The sequence below is a fragment of the Miniopterus schreibersii genome, assembly GCF_964146895.1.
Source record: "Miniopterus schreibersii genome assembly, chromosome: X".
NCBI lineage: Eukaryota > Metazoa > Chordata > Mammalia > Chiroptera > Miniopteridae > Miniopterus > Miniopterus schreibersii.
The window spans coordinates 22,921,567-22,940,626 of NC_138104.1; the positions used below are offsets into that span (position 1 = coordinate 22,921,567).

At 35.9% G+C, this 19,060-nt stretch overlaps 1 protein-coding gene across 1 annotated transcript in view; it reads right to left on the reverse strand.

Moving 5' to 3' along the window:
• Positions 1-19,060, reverse strand: part of RTL9 (retrotransposon Gag like 9) — a 130,581-nt gene that overhangs the window by 94,621 nt on the left and 16,900 nt on the right. The window contains exon 2 of the mRNA XM_081125955.1: positions 12,466-12,593. The gene's annotated coding sequence lies outside the window, so the exon portion shown is untranslated. The remainder of the gene's footprint in view (positions 1-12,465; positions 12,594-19,060) is intronic.

The following is a 19,060-nucleotide window of genomic DNA, read 5'->3' on the forward strand; positions in this document are numbered from 1 at the left end:
AGAAACCAAAATGTCAATTTATTATTTCAGCTTGATAATTAACCACAAAGCAAACTTATGTCAATCAGTGCATCCTCTTCCCAGTAGGAAATCTACTTAGGAAACTAAATAAAGTCAGAAAGCTGAATGGGGGAGGCAGCCTGGTTTAGTGAAAAGAGCCAGAATTTTGGAGTCTGATACATCTAGGTTGGAATCCCTGCTAGGCTACTTGTAGTGCGTTGAATGGTGTTCACCCAAAAGATATGTCCAACTAGAACTGCAGAATATACAATCTTAGTTGAAATAAGGGTCTTTGCAGGTATAATTAAGGTAAGGATCTCTACATGAGGTTGTCCTGCATTAGGGTGGGCTCTAAATTCAATGGTGTGTGTCAGAAGAGACAGAGAAGACTGAGACACAGGGGAGAAGGCCATGTGAAGACAGAGTCAGGGATTGAAGTGATGTGGCCACAAGCCAAACAAAGTCTGTAGTCACAAGAAGCTAAGAGGAGGCAAGATATGGAAATTCCCCTAGAGCCTTCAGAGGGAGCATGGCCCTACCAACACTTTGAGCTCAGATTTCTGGCCTCCAGAACTGTGAGAGAATACATTTCTGTTGTTTAAAGCCACCAAGTTTGTGGTAATTTTTTATGGCAGCCACAGGAAGTTAATGTCACTCATTTAGTTTTATGGGCTTGGGTAAGCCCCACAACTTCTTTGAGCCTCAGTTTCTCCATCTTAAAAAGGGGCTAATAACAGAACCATGTGAGATCATAGTGTGATTAGTGTGAGGATTAAATAAGATAATTTATATAAAGTGCTTGACTCAGAGTAGGTGCTTGTTATATGGTGGCTGTTGTTACTGATGAGTGCAAAGGTTAGCAGAAGGTGTGGGGTAGCCTGAAAAGGTGGAGTCATATAGTTTATACAGCCTGATGCAACCATCGATCCCCCTATTGGAAAGACAATAAATATATCAGCAGGTCAGAGTGGGCATGGAGAGAGAAAAACAACTTTTCTTTCGAATGATGTTTATGTTTGTTTCTATAATGATCAATTATCTTGCTTACACATGTCTTGGTATTGTGAATCACTTCCTAGTGTTGATGGACTTTCCCAGCCATTGGATTTACAAGGCTACAGTAGAGTTTTCCACTGATGACATTTTGGAACATCACTTCTTAAAGACATATAGGGAAATACCTTATCTCATTAGTAAACACTTTTTTGTATGTGTGTGAACAGCCAATCCCATTTCTACAGTGGGCAACTTTCATGTCAGTTTAAGTCCCTGAAGATAGCATTTTTATATCCTATAGGTTGACCTAAAACCTCTAGAGTTGAGGGCACTCTGCTCGTTCATTCTGTAGCCCTCTGTTTCCATTTATCAGAACCCTATGAATTTATAGAGCTATGTTCACTTTCTCACCAATCTGTTGCAGAAAATTTTTCATTTTCTGCATCTGATAGCCCCCACTCCCACTTACACAGCCCCAACCAGTGTTACCTCTGGGAGGCCAAGTAGATCATGCCTTATTCATCCATGTAGGTACTTCCTAGTGTACTGCATAGTGTATGGTAAATAATTGTTAAGGTGGGGAAAACAATGACTAAATCTTGTCCCTCGAGTTAGGCAAACCTGGGTTCAAACCCTAGCTCCCCTTTTTGCTAGCTCTAGGACCTTGAGCAAATCACTTCAGCTTTTGGAACCTCAGTTCTCTCATCTGGCAATAATAGTACCTACCACCTAAGTGTTTTATAAGAATTATATGAGTAAATATATCTAAAGCCCTCAGCACAGTAGCACATACATAGTAAATGCTTGGCAAATGTTAGTAATGTGTGAAGGACTGTATGGAATAGTGAATGAGTGAATGTATATTTTCAACAGGAAGGCATATAACGCCAGGAAACCATTAGTGCTTATAAGAGACTCAGGGAAGGATAAGTGACTAGTCAGTAAGAACTGGTGAATACTTCATTTATCATATCTCTTACAATGTGATTCCTACTGTTGGGAGTGCTTGAAAGCTGGAGTTTATCAGAACAAACCATTCACATGAAATGTATGGGAGGAAAATAACGTTTCATATCATAACAGTGACAGTTGCTCAACTTCAAAAGTACTTCAAAATATGATAAACAATTTTGAAGTGTAGAGTTGTCAATAGAAGCTATTGCTAGCAATTGCTTTAAATTAATTAAAAATACTGATTTTTTTCTGGTTTTAATGCAGAGTTTTTGAGTTATTATTGTTATTAGAAAGAGTTTGAGTAGGGGGATTGCATAGACAAATGACAACATTAAAGGAAGTCAGATGAAATTTCACACACCAAGAGAGTTGCACAGGCAATGAAAGTAATTTTTACATCATGTGACATGCTTTAAGCAGTAGTGTAGGGATGCTGGGGGAAGGGAGGAAGGAGAACTGATACACTGCAAACCTAGCCAAAATCAACTATTGCTCAAGATTCTGCACCATCAATGGCTGTATTACAGCTCTCCTGATCCCTCAGTCCTCCAGTCCTCCACTGATTCATTCCTTCAACAAAAGTATATTAGGTACTTATTATGTGCCAGGCAATTTTCTGGGTGTTAGGAATATAGCAGTCAAAAAAATTCTTGCCATCTTGAAACTTATGTTCTAGTAGGAATCATGGATCATGGGCAAAATCTGCCCCCTCACCTGTTTTGGTAAATACAGTTATATTGAAACAAAGCCATACTCATTATTTTATGTATCATCAGTGAATGCTTTTGTGTATCAACAATAAAGTTGAGTAGTTGTGTTAGAAACTGGGATTTGAGTAGTTGTGTCAGAAACTATCTGGCCCACAAAGCCTAAAATGTTTACTATCTAGCCCTTTACAGAAAATGTTTGCCAGCCCCCATTCTAGCAGGAGACATACAATTTAAAAATAGATAATGTGTCAAATAGTGTTCAAAGTATTAAAAAAAAATAAGACAGGGAAGGCAGGTAGGGGATACGGAGAGGACATTTACAACTTTAAACATGGTAGTCAGAGCAGATCTCATAAATAGGGGGCATTTGATCCAATACCTGAAGGAGGTGAGCGAGTGAATTATTTTGATATTTGGGTTGTATACAGCATTGTTGGCCATTGTAGGGAGATTTACTGTTACTATGTGTGAGATAGGAAGTCATTGGAGGAGTTTTGAGCAGAGGAGTGGCATGATCTGACTTTCATGTTAATAAGATTAGTCTAGACTTTAAATCAATAAAGGAATAATAGGCTTGAGTGAGGGTAGCAAGGACACAAGCAAGGAGAATAGCTGGAAGGCTAATGCAATATACCAGGAGACAGATCATTGTGACTTAAACCAGGTGATAAAAAGTAGTCAGATTGTAGGCATATTCCAAAGGTAGAACCAACTAGATTTGCTGATAAAATAAATGTAGGATGTGAGAGAAAGAGAAGACTCAAGAATGATTCCAAGGTCTGCCTGAGAAACTAAAAGAATAAAGTTACCATTTAGTGAGATAGGAAAGACTGCTAGGAACAGGTTTGATCAGTGGCACAGGCTGGCGGGGGTTTGTGTGGGAGTGGTAAATTAAGAGTTCAGTTTTGGATTTGTTACTAGAGGAGGGAGTGGAGAACTGGGTGAAAAAGGTGAAGGGATTGAGAAGTACAGATTGGTAGTTATGGAACAGTCATGGGGATGTAAAGTACAGCACAGGGAATATAGTCCATAATATTGCAATAACTACGTATGGTGCCAGGTAGGTACTGGAATTTACGAAGCAAGGGGAATACTTTGTAAAGTATATGATTGTCTAAGCACTATGCTCTATACCCGAAAGTAGTATCAAGTAATACTGAATGTAAACTGTAATTGGCAATTTTTAAATATATAAATAAATTAAAATACTAAGATGCCTATTAGGCATCCAAGTTGATATGTCAAGCTGGCAGTTAGATATAAAAGTATGGAGAGGCCCAGGCTGGAGATACACATTTGAGAGTCATCAGCATATAGATAGTATTTGAAGCCATGAGAATGGGAGCATCATCTTAGAGAACAGAAGAAATCTAAGTTTTCAAACCTTCCTCTACCTCTCAACTTCAGATTCAGGTCATGACAAGAGCCTATCAATTCTTCCTTTATAATGTATCATTTTATTTCCAGTCCCCTTGCTACCATCCTAGTCCAAGGTCTCATTCTGTCTCACATGGCCTTTTGCAATAGCCTCCTAACTGGTTTCCTTGCTTCTAAATGTCAATTGGAAACTCATCATCTCAGTGGTCCCTCCCCTTCAAAAATTCTCTCTACATCTCCTGGGCTCCCCATCTTAAATAATGGCACTGCCATTCATACCTATTTGTTCAAGTGTGAAACATGAAAATCATCCTTGTCTCCTCCATCTCTCCGACATTCTACGTGCAATCCATTACCCAACCTTGTTCATGTATACCTCCAAAATATAACTCAGTTTTGCCCATATAGTCCAAGATGCCATCATCTCTTACATGGAGACTTGTAAGAGCCTCCTAACTTTTCCTTCCTTCCAATCTATTCTTCATACTGATGTCAGTGGGATATTTATAAAACAATATAATGTGGACTTTGCCTACCTATTTTGTAGGTTCACAGAATAAAATTAAAAGATGTTTCATCCTTTGGCCATAACTTTTCTCTCTAGTGATAGCTACCTTGGTTCTTTGGGAAATTTACTCAGTTTCCGCACTGTGATCTCATCAATGGTGTTTAGGCCTACTATCACCACAGTGTACTCCAGTGCCTTGCTGCAGACCTTCCTAAGGGTATTACAAGTGTCTAAGGCTATGAACCCTGAGCCAGAGACAGTACAGTTGAAACTCCTATGTCATTTGCCTCTGGGCTAAAGCTGCTGTTTCTGTTCACCCCAATGTGCTTTACAAATACTATGCTTTTCTCTGTGTACCATGATTTGATAAGAGTTGGGAAGCACTGACTTACTACACACAGTTCCCCAAGCCTGGGAAGTGCTGCTCCATCCTCTTCTCTAAGTTCTAAGTGCCCTTCCATGCCCAGTTCAACACCTATCTTCTTGATAAAGCTGTATTTGATGCTGCATACTCAGCCTCAAAATTCCTGTATGACCTAACTAGACCCCTCCTTTGACACTTAGTATTTATAACTCTGGGTTATTCAACTTTTTGTATTGATACCTTATCTCAGTTGTGTTTTCAGCTCCTTAAGAGCAAGGATTTCCATACCTACCTTCCTTCCCACACACTGCCTTAGCATATACTAGGCACTTAATAGATTTTTATAATATGAATGAATGGACAAATAGATAAATGAATTAATGAATGGATTTATAAAACCCATCCGATGGCATAATGGAGAAGACAATTGAATTAAGTCAGAGAACCTGGCTTCTAGTCTACTTTGCCACTAGATGGTTGTATGAGACATTAGGCAAGTTGCTTGCCTTAGTTCCTTCATTCACAAAATAGGAACAATACTTTCCATCCTCACTTCCAAGTTGAGATGGGGTAATTTATGGAAAAAATATTTGGCAGGTGAAAAATGCATGTTGTTCATGAGTAATGCCAAAGAAGGAATTGTGAAGGATGAAGAAGGAGCTAGTGAAGCACACTGCAGAAAGTTGTGGGTGGAGGAAAAGACAATAATAGTAGGGGAAATTTGCAGGCAATGTAGACTTGCCCAGGAGTGGTTGAAAATGAACAGCAAGTATAAGAGACAGAAAAATAAAAGTTCTCTGTTGACAGGCAATATAACATAGTCATTAGATACAGACTGCCTAGGTTCAAAGCCTGGTTTTAGCACTTACCAGCTGTATTACCTTGGATAAGTTACTTAACATCTCTGACCTTCAGTTTACTTATTTATCATATGGGAATAATAATAGTACCTATTTCCAGGGACTTGTGGTGAGACTCAAATGAGTTAATATTTGTAAAGTGCTTAGAGGAGTATTAACCAATGCCATGCATATAGAACACAGTAGAAGGGTATGTTAGATAAAGCAATAGCCTTGCTTCTCCTTTCCAAGAACTACTTCAACACCTATGGCTGGGACTTCCTCATTGGACCTGAAAGCAGGGCCCAGAGAAGCTTAGAGTTCCTTCCCATTGGCCATATTTGCTTTCTAGGTTCCAGCACTCAGTCTTCTAAGCCTCGTGTGTTTCAGTGTTTATAGGACCTGGCCACTTTAGCTAGGTTTCCAGCCTACAAAGTATCTTCCCCATTCTTCAGCCTTTTTCAAAGCCCAGTAGAAATTATTGTGAGGACAGACTGGAGTAGATTCCATGAGCTCCCAAAAGCAAATAGAGTCCAAAGAGCCTTTAAGAATAATGGCTTTGCAACAAGATAACGTGAGTTTGAATCAGGGCTCTGCAAATAACCAACAGGATCACCTTGGACAAATCAACCTCACTGAGCCTCAGTTTGCTAATCTGTCCTCATAGGTGGCTGTCAGGATCAAATGAGAAAATGAACATGAAGCATTCAGCACAGGGCCTGGCACATAGTAAGCATTCAAAAAGTATTAACTCTTATACTAATTCCTAAAATTATGGGTCTCCAATTTTCCAGCTCTAGAATGTAATTTAGTAACACTATACCTCCCACCCATTATTGCTCTGTCATCCCAATTTGCCCCTTCCAAACTAAGACAGTGCAAAAAGTACTCTTGGTGCCAAATTGAGAACACTGTCTCTGTATTTTATACTTCATTTGAGGTTTATGTCCAGTTCAAAGGAATTATGGAGAAAGAAACAGAAACTCTAATTATGCCATAGATTTCAACATGTCTGTGAATGCCTCAAAGACAGTGAGGTGCTCTCAGCCTACGGTGGACATCAAAATCACCAATTTTTAATTTCATTAAATATATTATTCTTATAAAATGGAAAATAATATTTTTTAAATGCTAATACTTTGATCTATCCTAGAAAGAATTCTCCTATTGAAACAAATCTCCGGTGGGGAGACAAGTGGCCAGGCAAGTATGCTTTGCAAAAGTTACCCAAGTGGCCCTGGACAGTGTGGCTCAGTTGGTTAGAGCATTGTCCCATGCACCAAAAGTCTGCTGGTTGATTCCTGGTCCGGGCACATAGCTAGGTTGTGGGCTTGATCCCTGGTTGGGGTGAGTACGGGAGGCAACCAATCAATGTTTCTCTCATACATCAATGTTTCTCTCTCTCTGTCTTTCCCTTCCCCTCTCTAAAAATCAGTAAAACATATCCTTGGGTGAGGATTAAAAAATAAGTTATCCAAGTGAGTCAGTCTGGTAAGCACCTCTGCTCTGAGAGAGGGAGTGGAAAGTGAGTTTTGGGGAAGAGGTCAGGGCCTCCCTGTGAGAAAAAAATCCAAGGCGGGTAGGTATAACCATTCTTCCTCCCACACAAAGAGGGTGTGTAAAAACACACTCTGTACCCACCAGGAGAAAGCTTAGTGTTTTCTCCTCCATGCATTAATCACAGAGGACTTACCTCTTATACAAGCATCATCCTTGACACACCAATTGGAGAATTGTGCTCAGCGAGATTACAAGATTTGTCCCATGCTTCCAAAATGCAACTATATTTCATGACTGGATTAAATATGTGTCATGCCTAAAGATCAAATATTATTAATGTCTAAAGCAAGAAAAAATATTACCAAATAATTCAATTAGTTTTTGTTTATACATCTGTTCCCAAATCTAATTGTTTGCTGGCAAAACTGTTTGGCCTTGATTATGATCATTAATGAGCGTGCTTGCATTTCAAATCAAGGAATCAGTCTCTCAAACGGCTTTAACCAAATAAAAGAAAAATGTAAAATAAAAAGAAAGCATAAGAAATAATTTATGAAGTTATTACTTTTTATTCCCTGATTTATATATATCAACTTAGTAAGTTATGATTTTTAGTTTGAAATATTGTCGATTTTTTAATGGACTTTGTATTTTAGAGTAGTTTTAGGTTCACCATCTTATATATTTTACACCAACTCTTTACATATATAATACATTTATATATTATTTTAAATATTAATATGTAAATATATATTTATATAAATGAATATATAATATATAATGTATGTATATATACATATTGTATATAAACATATAATTTATATAAAAATAAATATATGTTAAATGAATCTACATTACTTTGGAGGGCCACCAAAATCTTAGATTTTTCTCATATAATATCTGAAAATTTAAACATAAATTTTCATTTAAATCTTTTAAAAATAAATAAAATATCATATTTCATATAGATACATGTGATTTATACTGACAGATCTATACTAATATATAAATGGTCAGTTCTCATTTTTCTAGCAGCAAAACTCTTACTAATGAATTACAGTCAAAGAAAGAAAGACTTTTGCAAAATAATACTTCAGGAAGAAATACTAAATTCATGGAGCTATTGGTTTCAATATTCTAATACAAGGATGAAAAATTAATAATGTAGTTAGGAGTATGGACTGAAAAAGCAGGCAAAACTTATTCTGATTTTCTTCCAATCTCTTGCTAACTATATGGCCTTAGGCAAGTTATTTCATTCTCTGAGGTTCAATTTGCTTGTCTGCAAAATAAGAATAATAATAGCACCTATGTCTTAGTGTTGATGGGAAGATTAAATAAGAAAATACGTGTAACATTTTTAAAACACTGTGTGGAACATGGTAGGTGTTTAATGAATGTTATGAGATTTTGTTATCATTTCTACAAGAATGTCAGCTTCATGGTGGCAGTTTCTTTCCCATCATCTTCTGTATTGGATTTCCAGTACCTAACACAGTGCTGCATAAATATTTGTGGGGTGAATTGACTTATGTGACAGATATCCAAAGGTCTAGTGGAGCAGTTTACTGATTTTTGTCACTGCTTCTAATCACACTTGGCAGCTGGACAAGTAACTCAAGGTGAATTTTTAATAAGAACTTTATTGAGATATAATTCTCCCATTTAAAATATACAATAAAATAGTTTTTAGTACATTCAGAGTTGTGCAGCCATCACAATAATTAATTTTAGATTATCATTACCCCAAAAGGAAATTCTATAACTATTAATAGTCACTCCCCATTAACTCACAAACCCTCCTCCCCAGCCCCCTACCACCAATTCACTTTCTGCCTTAATGGATTTGCCTATCTTGGACATTTCTTATGAAAAGACTCATGGGACCAGTGGTCCTTTGTGACTGATTTCTCTCATTTAGCGTAATGTTTTCAAGTTTCATGAATGTTGTAGCATGTATCCATACTTCATTCATTTTCCTGGCTGAATAATATTCAATTGTATGAATATAGCACATTTTTTTTTAAATTTAAAATTTTTTATTTATCAGTTGATGGACATTGGGGTTGTTTCCACTTTTTAGCTACTATGAATAATGTGGTTATAAACATTCACATACAAGATTTTATGTGAAAAAATGTTTTCATTTCTCTTGGGTACATACCTAGGAGTGGAATTGCTGAGTCATATGATAATTCTATGTTTAACTTTTTGAGGAAATGCCAGACTATTTTCCTACTACCTTAACAGCAGCTGCACCATTTTACATCCCACCAGCAGCGTATGAATGTTTCAGTTTCTCCACATCCTTGCCAATACTTATGTCTTTTTTTATTATAGCCATTACAGTGTGAAGTGCTATGTCATTGTGGTTTTGATTTGTATTTCCCTAATAACTAATTATGTTGAGCATCCTATTATGTTCTTATTGGCCATACGTATATCTTATTTATACAAATGTACATTCATATCTTTTGCCTTGCTCATTTTTTTAAAATATGTTTTTATTGACTTCAGAGAGAGGAAGGAAGAGGGAGAGGGAGATAGAAATATCACTGATGAATGATGAGAGAGTCATTGATCAGCTGCCTCCTGCATGACCCTAACTGGGGATCTAGCCTGCAACCTGGGCATATGTCCTGACCGGGAATTAAACCGCAATCTCCTGGATCCTAGGTCAATACTCAACCACTGAGCCACCCCTGGCCAGGCCACCTTGCTCATTTTTAATTGTGTTATTTATCTTTTTATTATTGAGTAGTAAGAGTTCCTTATATATTCCAGATACAAGTCCCTTATCAAACATATGGTTTGCAAACATTTTCTCTCATTCCATTTTGTTGTCTTTTCATGTCTTTGATTCACAAAAGTTTTTAATGTTGATCCATTCAACTTACCAATTTTTTCTTTGGTTCTTTATGCTTTTCATGTCATATTTAAGAACTATTGCTTAATTCAAGGTCATGAAGATTTACACCTATATTTCTATTAAAGAGTCTTATACATTAGCTCTTACATTTGGGTCTTTGACCTATTTTGAGTTAACTTTTTTATATAGTGTAAGGTAGGGGTCCGAACTCATTCTTCTGCATGTAGATATCCAATGTCCAAATGCCATTTGTTGAAAACACTCTTCCTTCTTCACTGAAATGCCTTAACACCCTTGTTGAAAATCAATCAAAAATAAATGTAAGGGTTTATTTCTGGTCTCTCAATTCTATCCTATTGATGTATATGTCTATCCTTATGCCAGTACCACACTTGCTGTTTCTTGGTATTAAGTTTTGAAATTGGGAAGTGTGCATCCTTCAACTGTGTGTTTTATAAGATTGTTCTTGGCTATTTGGGGTCCCTTGAATTTCCATATAAATTTTAGGCTCATCATTAAATTTCTGCAAAGAAGCCAGCTAGGATTTTCATAGGGATTGTATTGATTCTATAGATTATTAGTTAGGGTAGTATTGCTACCTTAACAATATTTTCTCCTGGGTGATGAAGATGGGATTTCTTTCCATTTTATTTAATTTCACTCAACAATGTTTTGTATTTTTCAGTGCACTAGTCTTGTACTGCCTTGGATTAAACTTATAACTAATCATTTTATTCTTTTTGATGCTATTGGAATTAAAGGAATTGCTTTCTTCATTTCATTTTTACATTGGTCACTGCTATTGTACTGAAACACAACTGATTTTTGTATATTTGTCCTACAACTTTGCTGAACTCCTTTATTAGCTCTAATGGTCATTCTTACTTTCCAACCTTGATGCCATTTATTTGTTTTCCTTGCCCAATTGCCCTGGTGAGAACTTCTAGTACAATGTTGAATAGAAGTTGTGAGGGCAGACATCCTTGTTTTGTTCCTAATCTTAGGGGGGAAGTCTTCAGTCTTTCATCACTGAATATGATGTTAGCTGTGGGGGGTTTGTAGATGCCCTCCATCAGGTTCAGGAATAAAGTGAAATTTATTTGAAACTAGAAGACTGTCACCAGTAATAGACATCTCAGACCCAGTTGTACTTCTTCTTTTCTGGTGTGACACACTTCTTCTGCTTCATATTCTCCAAACAGAGGAGAATGCCTGAAGGGACAGATTTATACCTTATTCTGGGTTTCAAACTGGAACCATTTCACTTCAGCAGTGTTTTGAAATACAACCCACTAAGAATTGTACAGATACTTAATAATTAATGTGTCAAAAATAAGACAGCAGGCTTTCTTTGACCCATGACTTTTATTTGGTTCGATGAAATCTGGGTTTTGCCAGTACAACTCATCTTTTTCTTGGTGGGAGAACAGGAATGTGGGGAGAGCATAGAGGATTCTCTGATGCATGATGCCTAGAGAAAAAGTAGCATGTATCACAAGACTGCCTAGGTTCAAATATTTGCTTGGCCACTTACACGTTTTTTAAACTATGTAACCTATACGTACCTCAGTTTCTTCATTTGAAAAATGGAGATGATGAAAATAATAATGAAGACAATAATAATAATACCTACCTCATCAGGCTGTTGTGAGAAATAAATGAGTTATGTGTAAAAGTATTTAGAACAGTTCCTGGCACTAAAATAAACTCAATTTTTGTACTCGCACTTAATCAATAGTAACAAGTGGCAAAGACATAAGTTTGAGAGCCAGATAGATCCAAGTTGAAATCCCTGCTCAAATTATTTTACTAGCTATGTGGCTTCTGACAAATTACTTTATCTCTCTGAGCCTTAGTTTTTGTGTTCCAAATAGGAAACAGAACCTACCTTGCAAGGTTATTAGAAGGAACAAATTAGATAATTCAAGGCTAATGAGGTCCTATCACAGAACTTCTGCTCATTTAATAGTTCAGGCCTGGGGCTAAGAGAAAATATCATTGGAGGCTTTAGTTTACTAAAAAATTATTTGTAAAATTATAAAAGTAACATATACTTGTAAAAAATTAAATTTTACAAAAGCATGTAGTGAAAAGTAAAAATCTCTTTTTACACCCATTCCCCCACCCATTTCAATTCTCTTCCAAGCAATAACTATAACAACAGTTTAGTGTATATCCATCCAGACCTTCATCTGTTTATATCAATACATATGATTATATACATAAGAACACATATACACATATATATTTCTACATAAATTATACCTTACTATATATATTATGGACTTTCTAATTTTACTCAATATCATATCTTTGACATCTTTCCATTTGAGTATATAGAGACTTACCACATTCTTCTTAATGGCTGTTCAGTAATCCATAGGACGGATATGTCAGTGGCTTATTTTGAAAACTCTTCATCATTCTCAGGATAACATTGTGAGTCTCCAATTGCAGTGTACTTCTTTTTCAAAGCCTGTATTTAACAATATAACATATAAATGTGCAATTTAAGGCAAATTCATAGTTTGCATGGATAGTGAGTGTTTTGTTGAATTCTCAGTCATACAGACATAATGGAAAGCTAAATATTCATGCAGAACAGAATTTCTTTAGCTAGGTCAGAAGGAAAAACAAGTCACTCAAATTATTACTATCTTTTGAATTTTTGTCTTTCCTGGTGGTTTTTAATATTGAGAAACTAAAAGAAAAAGAAGACTGGAGTGGATAAATATCAGTAAATTTAACAAAATCTTGGGAAGCTTACTAAATACAAAAGTAACTGTTGATCTGATGAATAAAACACAGAAGTAACTATAATAATTAACTTTTTGTACTGAGAAATTACTATAATAATTACTCTTTTGGATGACAAACTAGCCCAAATAATTGAGAAATGCCAAAAATGATAGCCATGTATTCAAAATAAATACATTTATATAAATAAATCCATGAAGGAGAAACTAAAATTAATGCTTTCAGAATAAACAAAATATATTGTGTCAATTTCCAATGGCCCCAAAATGTCTATGTGCTACTGATGGAGATTTCAGAATTCTGGGCAAGTATTCACAAAGTTCAAAAGTGTCATAACAGTAAAGTGATGTGGTTATAAGAGTAGAAATGTGTATAGATGAAATCACGGAAATGTCACTCACTGTAATATCTGAGCAGGAGGTTGCAATCAAGGCAATTAGCAATTAGAAAGTACAGGGCCCTAACTCCCACGGAATTTTTGGTTCAAGCAGCTCTGACAGCACACAGAACTGTTGTAAGATACTTTGTGAGAAAGCTTTGTCAGTGGTAATGCCTGCTTTAATGACATCTGAACACAGCTGTTTTTCTCCAAAGAACAGCAACACTTCTAAGCCTGCCAAATACAGATAATAAGGTGCTTACCTATCATTAACAAAATTACACTTTCCTTATTGACAGAAAAGACATGTTCACATTGTGAGAAGATTACGTACATTACAGAACTAGTGGAAAGCAATTGAAAATTATCATAAGGATGGCTGCAAAGCAGTGATTTCCACCCCTAAATGTGCCACCATCTAGGGTGTCTTCAATTATCCTAAGGATCATAATGAGCTTTTGAAAGCTTCTCAAAACAAAATTAAATACAAGTCACGTTAATTTAAGATATTATTAGGACATACGACATTTTTAGGAAAAGAGGGAAATGGCATAAAATCAAGCTAACAATAAAAGTGCGTTATAAATTCCCATAAATTTGGGAGCCAATGATGGAAAAACTGGAACATTATATAGATTCAGTGGTAGTTTTTATGAATTCAGAAAATTGTACCAAGGCACACCATCTAAACAGTTATAGTCAAGTGTATAAGTTTTCTATGTGCTTTGAAAGTGGGTACTCACATAAATAGTAATCCTTAAAATCTGTCTCCAACTTTTGGTTAATTTTTCTACTTAAGAGTTTCCTGAATATTTGAAGATATATTTCAATGCTAGTAACAAAATCATTAATTCATTGAAGAAATATTTATTGAGAGCATGCTATATGCCAGGTGCTGATTGAAAGTTTGTATCAGCCATGTACAGGTGTGCCTATTTTCCTGAGCCTTTCTAATAACATGTTTAAAAATATCTTTAGCCCCAAAGAGGCTCACACCAAGACATATCATAATTAAAATGCCAAGGGTTAAAGGCAAAGAGAGAATCTTAAAAGCAGCAACAGAAAAGCAATTTGTTATCTACAAAGGAGCTCCCATAAGACTGTCAGCCGATTTCTCAACAGAAATGTTGCAGATCAAAAGGGATTGGCACAAAATATTCAAAGTGATGAAAAGCAAGAACTCTAGAACCAAGATTACTCTATCCAGCAAAGCTATCATTTAAAATCAAAGGATGGGTGAAGGACTTCCCAGACAAGAAAAAACTAAAATTCATCATCATAAAACCAGTACAACAAGAAATGTTAAAGGGTCTTGTTAAGAAGAAGAAGAAAACAAGAAGATCAAAAATATGAGTAACAAATGGCAATAAATACAGGGTGAGGCAAAAGTAGGTTGACAGTTGTGAGGACGTGAAACACACCGTTTATTCTTGTATTATTAATTAATTACTGTATCATTTTCCACATGAGCAGTTGTGTACCTACTTTTACCCCACTCTGTACATATCCATCAACAATTACTTTAAATACAAATGGATTAAATGCTCCAATCACAAAATACAGGATGGTTGAATGGATAAGAAATCAAGACCCTTACATATGCTATCCACAAGAGATCGACAGACACACAGAGCCTGAAAGTAAAGGAATAAAAATGAATTTTTTATGAAAATGGAAACAGATAGAAAAAAATCTGGGGTAGCAATACTTTTACCACACAAAATAGACTTTAAAACAAAGGCTACAACAAGAGATACAGAAGGACCAAGCAATTCCAATTCTGGGTATTTATCCAAAAAAACCAAAATACTAAATGCAACCATATATGAAAAGACATATGCACCCATATGTTCATTGCAGCATTATTTATAATTACCAAAATATGGAAGTAACCTAAGTGGCCATCAATAGATTACTGTATAAAGAAGAAGTACAATTGGTAGTTATGGAATAGTCATGGGGATGTAAAGTACAGCACAGGGAATATAGTCAATAATATTGTAATAACTATGATGTGTTAGATGGGTACTAGATTTTTCAGGGTGATCACTTTGTAAGTTATATCATTGGGTTGTAGACCTGAAACTAATATAATATTGTACAACTGTAATTGAAAAATAAAAAATTATTTAAAAATAAAATATATTTAGCACTATCATTAGCATATTAGTGAAAAAAGTATATTATCGTAGTTTATCATTTCTTTGAATATTAGTGAGATTATACTTTTTTATATGTTTATTGATCATATAACCATTTGTAGTTGCTCATATCCTTTGTGTGCCTTTCTACTGGTATTTTTACTACTGATTTGTAAAGGTTCTTTACATATTACTGTACCATCTATCTGACATTAGAATCTTTGAGTAGGAGCTTCTAGAGACAGCCAAATTTGCTCAGTAACTATTAGAGTTGAAGTCAGCTAATGCTGTCAAATATTTGTATAAGGTCTATGAGTATCCTGGAATTATTTTGATGTTGTTTACTTCTGTTTCTGCATTAAATCTAATTTTATGTACACTAAAGCAGGTTATGCCATAACCAAACAGATTCTATGAGCATCGAACAAGCAATATTGTTCAGTAGTCAACAGAGAAAAAAATTGGACTATTATCTTGCCAGTGATTTAAAAACAAGGCATAACAAAAAACTAAAAGAGGTTACTCTAGTCACCACCATCAATTTCCTCATTATTCTTGAAGTTGGTATTAACAGTAGCATCTTTGGAATATTTCAGCACTTTTTTAGTACTACATATATTTATTTATTTTATTTTTACTTTTTTATTTTTAAGTATGTCTTTATTGATTTCAGGGAGAGGAAAGGAGAGGGAGAGAGAGAGAGAGAAACATCAATGATGAGAGAGTCATTAATCAGCTGTCTCCTGCTTGCCCCCTACTGGGGATCAAGCCCACAACCTGGGCATGTGCCCTGACTGAGAATCGAACTTCGATTTCCTGGATCACAGGTGGATGCTCAACCACTGAGCCATGCCAGACAGGCATTACTACATATATTTAGAAAGGACTTTGATGGCATCTAAGGCACACTATATCACCGTGCTTTAAAAAAACCTTAGCAGCCATAAACAATTAGGTCCTGGAGATTTGTGGATTTGACAGCATATTGACCTTTTCACCAGAAATGATGGAAACTAATTTGAGGCAATGCCAGTGCTGCTCAGTAACTTGAGCCATCACCCTCAATAACAGATACATATTGAAATTTCCATAGAATTCTTTTATCTCTGTGATTCAGGATCAATAAACATTTCCTGAGTACTTAATAGGTACCAGGTGTTTACATACAATTTTCCCTCTAATCCTCACTACTGATCTATTATATTGGTATCCTCATTTTCTTATGATTAAATTGTAACTCAGAGAGGTTGCCTGATTTGTTCATGGTCATACTAGTAGCTACTAAGTGGCAGAGATGGGACTTGAACCCAGATTTCCCAACTCTAAATTTAGGAGTCTTTTGACTGTGACATCTGCTCGCCTCAGCAAGTCTCGATGAGACATGTGAATGGCCCAGGCAGGCTTTATGTTCTCATGTCTCTTCAATATTTTAAAAATATTTGTTCAACATTTACTTAATGAAAGAGGAGACTGATTTTCTACTAATAAAAATACTATTTTCATTATGTTCAAAATAAGAATTCACAGCATGCACCTATCACAGTAACAGCTGTTATTTATTGAGCACTTACCATGTGTCAGGCACTGTGCTAACCACTTTAAATGCATTATCTCATTTAATCCTAGGAGTTTGGCATCATGATCATCATCATCATCATCGTCGTCATCATCACATCTCTGTTTAATATATGAGGACCAAACAGATTAAGTGACTTAGGCAATGTAAGTGGTGGAGCCAGGATTTAAGCTCAGGCAGGCTGACACCTTAGCCTATAAGCTTAACCATTACATTTTATTGCCTTCAACTATAGCAAAATTCCTAAATTGGCATTTTAAACTACTGATTTCTTACTTTCATTTATTTTCTTTTTTGTAATTCAAAACTGAATAAAATGGAAGTAATTTACAAGAATATAATTATAAAGTGTCATTTAAAAGATTTTAGATTTTCCCCCTTGTTGTTTAGTTTTCTTGATAACAAACCATATCCTACTCTTCTGCAGTTCTCATTTTGTCTTTAGTTCCCTTTTGCAACTTTTCAAACCAGACTACTTTTAGGGAGTTGTATTAGAGGATTTAAATTTTAGATAAGAGTATAAACCCCTCATTCCTATAAACAGCACTGTGGCATGCACTATTTTGTTTCACAATTTCAGCTGATTGAGGAGAGTTGCTTACTTTAAGCAACTCGGAGTTTGTTAATGCCACAGTTGGTGGCACACCCTTTAACTTGCACATGCTCATCACAAAAATGCAGTGGCTGGCACCAGTGAGGACTGGTTTTATTTTTGCTTTTGATTTTTTACTCAAGGGCCCCATCCTCTTGAGCAAGAGAGGGGGCTAATTTCCATCTCACCAATTACTTTGGGAAGTACTGGCAGAAACCCAAGGTAGTCGGCACCACGTTTATAATTAATCTCAGAGATTTCGTAACACCCCTTTTAAATTGGCACCCCAGGCTCTTGCCTGGCTGGTGAATTGCTTAATCTTTTGTCTCACAAAGCTGTGGAGGCATCGATGACTCTAATCCATTTTTTTCAATGTAATACAGAACTCAGGAGTTGATGAAGAAGGGTATAGTTTAGATAAATCCATATTGATTCAAATATTAAAAGACAATTTTCTATGAGTTTTGGCTGACCCTAGAGGGCATATAGATTCTAGAGCAAAAGCCATTTGGTGGGTTTCCTCTACTTGTTATATGTAAACAGGTAGAACCTGATTATAATGAATGTGAGAGGGCAGCTATACCATGCAAATTGAATATTGATGTTGACAGCTGTGTAATTACAATGCTGTTTCATTACAAGACACTTCATATGTATAATTATAAGAAGTTTGGATAATTTAGAAAAACGACTGATGGTGAGCAATGTCAGGCCATCAACAATCTGAACTTCACCTTTGAGTTATTAAAGCAAAACATTCAAACAGAACTGGTGAAAAGACTCCCCAACCCTGGCTTCTAGTTGCCCACTCATTGTGTGTACTTCTGTGGAAAACTGAAAACTTTTTTGACTGAGTACTTCTGGGTTCAAGATCATGCTTCTTCCCCCATCCCACCTCACCCTGCCAATTCTTCATGGGCACAAGACTGCTTGGGGTGTTAATAAGATGTCTCTGACTAGGACTGAGGGTTTCAAATTAAGTGTAGGGAGTGGAGGCAGTTTTATGTCTTGAAGCCTGAAAAAACAAAGCCTCCTTAAAAGGCTAAAGAGAAATGCACAGTGATCACATTTTGGAATTTCAAAAGGGAAACAGTCTGAAAATGGAACAAAATATTTGAAATCAGGACTGCCCCAGAAAACTTGGATAATTATAGCTATCATGTATTTTGAGCACTTATATGCCAGGCACTGGGAAAAGTACTTCCCATGTATCTTATCTCATTTCATCCTTTCAACAAACCTAAGAGGTAGGTTCTAGAATCCCCACCTCTGCAAAGAGGAATCTAAAGCATAGTGAGGTTTACACTACTTGCCCAAGATCATATAGCAACTATGTGGCAGAGCTAGGGTTCAAATCCAGTTTTCATGAACTCTGAAGAACTTTTTCTTAACCACAAAGGGGCCCTGCCATTCTAGTAGATATTTAGTCTCTAAATTTTTTTTTTTTTCCAGAAGGGATTCAAAGGTAGGAGCCAAATCAGTTTTTTCATCTTTGTAT